This window comes from Alligator sinensis, unplaced genomic scaffold (assembly GCF_000455745.1).
Source record: "Alligator sinensis unplaced genomic scaffold, ASM45574v1 scaffold371_1, whole genome shotgun sequence".
Lineage (NCBI taxonomy): Eukaryota > Metazoa > Chordata > Crocodylia > Alligatoridae > Alligator > Alligator sinensis.
Window position 1 is genome coordinate 351537 of NW_005842262.1, and position 7346 is coordinate 358882.

The window sequence follows — 7346 nt, forward strand, 5'->3', positions numbered from 1 at the left end:
TTCCTGGCAAGGAATTGGGAGATGAGACCCAGCTGTGTGGAGAGATCCTACTGGCTGGGCCTGGCACAATGTGTGCTTTCCCACAAGGAAGAGCCTCTGTGCCCAGTGGGGCACGAATCTCACACCCATCCTTTGGGTCTCTGTTTCTGATGGAGAAACGCCCATTGGAGCCAGGCTACCTCTGCCTCCACATCTTGGCTGCTGTCTGGAGTCACAGATACTATGACCCCTGCCCGGTTCTGTCACTTCAGGGCTGAGAACATGACCCTGCTTCCAGCTTATGCGTGTCACCCTCCAAGGATTTGCACATCCTCAACAGAGGAGATGTGGCTTGGAGGGAAGTAGAATGGGGAGAAGGGCCCCATGGAGAGAGGTCCCTGCTCCAACCTTGGCAATGCCCCACCCGGCAACTTCAGCTGGATCCTTCCATTTTCATTTCCAACAACTGGGGCTGATTTCCTGGCATGTACTGCCCACATCACATAAAACTGGGCATAAAAACCTCAGTCTAAGACAGGTTCTTCTCTTCTGACAGAAAACTCAAGCCAGATCTGGAGCCCTACTTGGAATCTCACCTTGTCTGGACTGCCCTCAAGATTACCTTTCAGATAGGCAGTGGGAGCCACAGGAGCCACTAAATGGATGTAAATCCTCCTTCTCCTTCTCTTCCTTGTAGCCTTCAGTCACAGGAGTGACACTGGCCCCTGCTCCCTGGAAGAGCTCAAGGAGCAGAGATCAGGGTGGGGATAGTCAGAGGTGGGAGCAAGCCATGCTCTGTGCTCTTGTGCCTGGACTCTGTCTTGAGGTTCAGCTGACATCTGCCACAGCTTGGCTCTTCCATGTTCTGCTGTGCAGAGAGAGGTGAAGGCCTTGGATCAAGGAACCACTGGTCAGCCATCGATCAGGCCAGGAAGTGTGTCTGGGGTCTCACCCAGGCTCCCTGTAACAACCTGCAGCCACCCCATGGCAGGTGTAGCCCCACTTACCCTGACATTAACCCTGAGTTCTCTCCCCTTGCAGGAAGCTTAGGAACAATACACCTCATCCTTGGACAGGCACCTGAAGTGCCTGCTAGAGTCAGCCCCAAGGTTAGGGAGACTCCAGTACCTGTTTGAGGTGAGCACAGTGTAGAGAGGCTGGGTTGAGGAGTTCTCTCTCCTTCCAGATGTGTTGTTCATGACTCTGACATTTGGCATAGGATGGACTCAGGCCTGGGACAGAACATGACCCCATCCTCAAGGCAAGACCAGGTTGTCACCACTCCTGATTTACTTTGACCAGTGAGGCAGAGGTTCCAGCCTGAGCACAAAGTCTAAGCATAAGGGAGAAGGTGAGGAAAGGGCTCACTGGTGCAGCAGGAGCAGGTGCCCAGTGACTGTGTCCTGCGCACTTTAAGATTTGTCTGAGTCCAGCAACACCACAGCAAAAGTCAGGGCCATTAAGAGCAGCAGCGCCCTTTTCTGCTGCACCAGGCAGCTCCTCCCAAAGTTTGAGGTTGATGACCTGAGACACCAGGCAAAAAACAGTGCCCTGGGGAGGCAAAAACAGTGCCATATTTAAAACCTCAGTTTTCGCTTCCCTAGCTGGGCAGAAGTGAGCTGCAAGCGGGGCCCCTCCACCAATCAGCGATGTGGGGAAAGGGGAGCGTGCAGGGAAACCTTGAAGATTAAAGGAGCTGCAGCACAGCCTACTTCCACCATGAATTCTGTAGGCCCCTAACTGAAAGTTAGGATTCACCCAATGGGAAGGGCCATGTAAGAAAGAGCTGGTCTACACTGGAAATAAAATAGACAAGCAAAGTTAAACCATAAGCATTTCTTATCATCTCCTAATCCACATTCCCCCCCAGACGAGGCCCAGCTCCTGAATCCTGCACACGCTGCTAGTGTCTCAGGCTCACTGTTTCTCCAAGTCAGGCTTGGAGAAGGACACTTCGGATTGGTGGAACATTTCCACCAATCAGATAAAGCTGGGAGGGGCTTGTCCCACCCCTGCTCAGAGGGGTGAGGATGAGGAGCCCCTAGACCAGATTGAAGACTGTGCTTTGCAGATGTGGCAGACTTCAGGGCAGGGTTTACAGTGTCAATAAGAACCTAGCATGCTTGGCATGCTGGGCAGACATGGCAAGAGATGGCAAGGAGAGAGGAGCTCCACAGAAGACTGTCATCAGGACCCTGCCTGAGCCTTGACAGTGCATAGATCGGTGCATGGTGCTCAGGTTCTGGGAGCTGCTCGAGGTGGCTTGAGCCTGCGAACCTGGCTCGTGGCTGGGTGGGGTGGTGCATAGAGAGCCAGCCCTGGAAGGAGCTCAAAACTGCTCAGGCCCCAACAATGCACAGGTCAGCACATGGAGAGCTGGCCCTGGGAGCAGCTTGAGGCTGCACGGGCCCCACACACTGCGCAGGTCGGTGCACAGAGAGTCAACCTCGAGAGCAGCTTGAGGCTGCTCAAGTTATCTCCGGCTCTAGGCTGGGTAACCAGAGCCCTGCAGTGTGGCTCAGTATTAAACCAAAAGAGACCCTGTGCCCAGAGCAGAGCCCGGAAAGGGGAAAGACCCCCAGAATGAGGGCTCAGCTCCTGCAGGAGCTCCCTGGGTGCCCGGCACAGGGCCCAGAGGGAAGGGCCCCCAACTTGAGGCCGATGGCTCCAGGAGGCCTGAATCAGCACAGGGACCCAGAGGCCAGATCGACAGCCCCCAGTGGAAGGACCGTGAGTTACTGGGAACCTGTCTTCTGCAGGGGAAGCGCCCCCGGGCAAGGGACCCTGGGAGGAGTGGGCAGGGGGGAAGGCCCCACACACCCTCCACTCGCCAGGATAGGAGGGGAGCATACCCCAGATATACAGGGGGGATGGTCCTGTGGTACACCCAGGGGGCTTAGGGGGAGAAGACCCTATCCCATTTGAAGGTCCAAGTGGTTGGAACCCAGATAGGGTACACCCTTGGGTATATCTGGGCTACACTAGAAAAACTCTTGATTTGCCATTTTCTCCTCACCTGGGATCCTCTGTAAGGCCATAATGATTCCTCTGAGGTACATCAATTGTCAGCCAAAAGTCTACAATGAGAAGAATGCCTCACCCAGCTCCCAAAGAGCACCCTACCTGCCTGGCCCCTGGGTGCCACACTTGATTGTCAGTTACCTGATTGTCAGTTGGCAAATTGTCCAACCCAAATCCTCCTCAAGGATGGGCACTCCCAGGTCACAGTCCACTTGACCTCCAATTCATCACTGAGAGAGACACTGTTTTGAATGTCCCCAGCTTGCAGGAGCTTTAGCACAATTTGACCCCAGTATGAGTATGGAAGTCAGTAGCGTAAATGATGGTAGGTGAAAGTGGAATGAGCCCCCAAGTGCTGCCTAACCAGGGTCACTGTAATGGAGCTGGGCAGGTGCCTCACCCTCCCATCCAATGCACCCTGGACCTTCCCTACAGTAGCTCCAAATATGGCTCCAGCAGTGAGGAGGACAAAGCAGGGATGGTGCATGGAGTAGGAGGAGTGGCTGGAGATTTGCTGTTGACAGGAGAAAGTCACCTCCTTTTTTCATGCCCAATAGCAGGATTTTAATGTTAGTGGCCAAAAAAAGGTGACATCCTTCCCCAGCATCTGTGAGCCTCTGGCTGCTGCTCCCATGCTGTGCACTCCTATTGCCCAGGGCCCAGCATGGGCCACTTCCGTCTCTGAAGAAATCAGCCTTTTGCTTAATCTGGGGGTTGGGATCAGGTCTGGCTTACATCTCTGGGGACAAGATGGCAGAAAAACTCTTCATTGACTCTGGTGAATCTAAGGTTGAAAAAGGAGGCACAGGCAATGCGTAGTGGGGGCGTGGCAAGGCATGTGCCCCCCCCAAGATTGGCCCTCACCAGCTGGGAGTTGGGGCGCCAAGAGAAGCACCACCAGCACTTCCAGTTCTGCTGCTGGCACTTGTGGGGTTGGTGATCAGCCACTCGTGCCGCCGCACCCCCGCACCCCTTCCCCCCCCAGGAGGCACCAGTTGCCCATGAAAGGAGGGAAGACTATGAGGCTTTTCTCAGGTGACCTTCGATGTGTACCCCCTGTCACACACCAGGGTGTCAGTGCTGAGTGGTGAACATTGCCCAGGTGATGTGAAGAAGACAGAGGAGGGCTCCCCTCCTGTTTCCTGGAGACAACAGGGACCTCTTGAAAATGAAATCCCATTTCAGATGTCAAAGATTGCGCCTCACGTATGCCCGTATCAAAAGGGAAGAAGTCGAGTTTGCCCTGATGACGACCAATGTGGCCATACCCCCCAGATTCCAGGTTCCTGGAGTTGGGTTGGTGCAAATACCATGAAATCCAGTCCAGGATCACAGTCAATATCTTCTGTTTGGACCTTGTTCACCACAGCTCAGGGGAGGAAAGGAGGCAGCTTTCCCCAGGTCCCACTTACCCACGTGTCTGCAAGGACGAGGAGCAGCCACCTGCACTGATGGAGCCTCTGACAGCAACTGAAGGGAATCCCAGGGCACCGGAGCGATGATACGAATGCTGCCATGGCAACAGCAGAGGAGGGTTCCGTACAAGCCCCTCCCCCCACTTACCTCTGCAGGCCCCTCAGTTCCCCCACCTTGGCCCCATGGGCAGCATCAGTGAAGCCACTCAGATGCTACAAGCAAGCAGCTTCTCCCTTCTCTCCCTTGGTCATGTCATGTCTCAGCCCTTTTGGTGTTTGCCACCTGGGGCCAGGAAGGAATTTTTTTCCCCCTCTGAAATGTTACTGACTCTGGGGGAGGGAGGGTTACTTTTCTGACAGAACAGCGCAACATGTATTGTCCAGGCAGTATGGGTTTGACTACCTTGCTGATTCCACATTAGATCTTAGGTGGGATATGAATGGTTGTGGGAGATGCCAGAACCACCCTCTATCACTCACACACACCCCTTGCCATGCCCAGAAAAATGTGCATGGCTGGAAGGCCCTCAGGTAACTTAAGCCCTTGGGTCTAACTGTGCCCTGCTCCCCAACCCCCTGGCCCTCCATCGTACTCATAGCTTAGTAGCAGCTGCTGAATTCAGGACTGCATGTTCCAGTGGCTCAGATACAGACCTCCAAACATAGCTATGCAATACCAGAACACAACCTAGCCAAGCTGGGTTTTTTATTCTTTGTTTCTGTGTTTCTGTAATAGTTTTTAAGTCTTCTTTGTGTTTCTATATGAATATAGGTTGTAGCCGTGTTCATCTAAGGACATAGGCAGAAAAGGTTCTTTGGGTAAATCTGATATCTTTTATTAGACCAACTCAGATAGTTGGAAAAATTCTTCTTGGCAAGCTTTTGGGTATAAATACCCTTTGTCAGGCTGAGGAAGCATCTGCAGTTGGTGCGTGCTCTTCCTGGATGGAATGAGTAGTAAAGAAGCCAGAGGCTGGTATGCAAGTGAGAAAGGCAGTCAGGGAAGATGTAAGTTGAGGAGTTGGTGGGTGAGAGAGAGGCTGGGGGGGTCGGGGGAAGGAGGATGAATGTAGCAGGTAAATAGTGGAGAGGTACCTGATGAGTTGGATGTGAGGCAGGTTATAATGTCTCATAAATCCCATGTCTATATTTAGTCCATGGTTTTTTGTATCCAGGAGGTTGATGAAGTGAAGTTCATAGGCTCGTCTGTAAAAAGTGTTGTGTAAATTCCCTTTGCGGATTAGAACTGAGAGATTTGAGAAATGTTCCCGCACTGGTAACTGGGTATTTTTGTCTTTAATAGATTTTCATGTGTGTTCATTCTGATGCACAGTTGTTGTTTGGTCTCTCCTACCTGTCTTCCATCGGGGCATTTGGTGCATTGAATGAGATACTGTGTTTCCATACTATTTTGTAATATCTTGTAAGCTTTTATTGTAAGCTGCCCCAAGCCTTTTTTGGGCATGGGCAGCTAATTCTAGTACTTAAATATTTAAATAAATAGATATTGTTAGAGTGCATACAGCTCATTTTCTGTGTGTAATTGAAAAGCACCTGGAAAAAGTCATGTGGAGCTGCTTGAGAGAAGCAAGGCACTGGGGCAGCTCCACTGAGTTAGTTCAAGAGAACTGCCCTGCGATACATCTGGCAGAGAGGTTTTGTCTTGGACCTCTACCATTTCTCATCCCACTTGTATCCCTCAGCTTCCACATTTGTTTTCTCTATGAATGTCTCTATGTGAGGTTCCCTTGGAGCTGGGCTTGCACAGCAGCTTTTGGCTACAGGCTGAGGAGAGCCGCCCTCTTGCACCTAGCAGGAGCCAGGGCATTAACAAGCCTCATCAGGCTGCCTGCTTGTACAACTTGGCTGAAAAGAACAGGGATGAGGAGGGGTCAAAAACAGCAGGGGGTTTAAAGTGTAGGCATAGACTCCTCATCACTTGGAATTTGATCGACAAAGTTCAAACCTGGCCAAGGTTGTCAGCAAAAGGCACTGTGGAGTTGCTCTGGAGAATTGCTGTCATCAACAGGCGTAAAGGAGCATCTACTCTTGTTTCATCAGCTGCCATGTGTTGGCTAAGGGTTGTGTCACTTCGGGGATTACTCAGCTGACGCAAAGCTGGGGTTGTCAGCTTCAGGGCACCTTGTACAGGGATGCTAACAGACTTTGGTCAGCAAACCTTCATAGTTTAGCCCAGGCCTAAGGAGGGGAAGCTGAGGGCGTTTATGTAAGGAACCTTCATACATGGGTGTAAGCACACACAGTCATACACCAAATGGAGCTTATCTGTTTCACCTACTCCACTGGATTTATATATATCAAACTCTGATTTCTGACAGATCCATGCACACTTTTGCCCCTCTATTGGATGCAATTAGCCTTGTTAGTGTATTTGCAATTCCCTCCTGCTATTAGCTACCACCTTGCAAAACAAGCTGTAAGGGTGAAGTGGCTGGAAGTGCCTTTTCAATAATCCTGGTGCTATGAATCTCCATTTCAATGAAGACCTCGAACTCCCATTTGGCAGCTCCTTGTTAGTATTTCTTCATGCCATTAACTTAAGTTTACACAGTTCCAAATATTAGTCACAAACATCCATCTTTCACTGTTCTGAAGGTGCATTTTGAATTCACTCCCAGCATGTGGCTGTCCTAGTTACCTTGGGAATTATCTCCCTGCCCCTTTCCCTCCCTGACCCCCCCCCACACACATGCATGCATGCACACACACACACACCCCTGTTGCACATGTTGTCTCAACCTTATTTCTTTAATAAGTTACAAGTTTTTGTCTGCAATGCTGGGGAAGAGTCAAATCATGAGCTCTGTAATCCTTTTTTTCCAGCTCTTAACAGGAGCTGTTTTTTGAGTAGAGAACACCATCCCTTATGGATAATGCCATAGATAAGCTGTCACCTCTCAAAGACCAACA

The 7346-nt window shown here is 51.1% G+C and overlaps 1 protein-coding gene across 1 annotated transcript in view; it reads left to right on the forward strand.

Moving 5' to 3' along the window:
• LOC112550947 overlaps positions 1–7346 on the forward strand; it is a 72773-nt gene that overhangs the window by 825 nt on the left and 64602 nt on the right.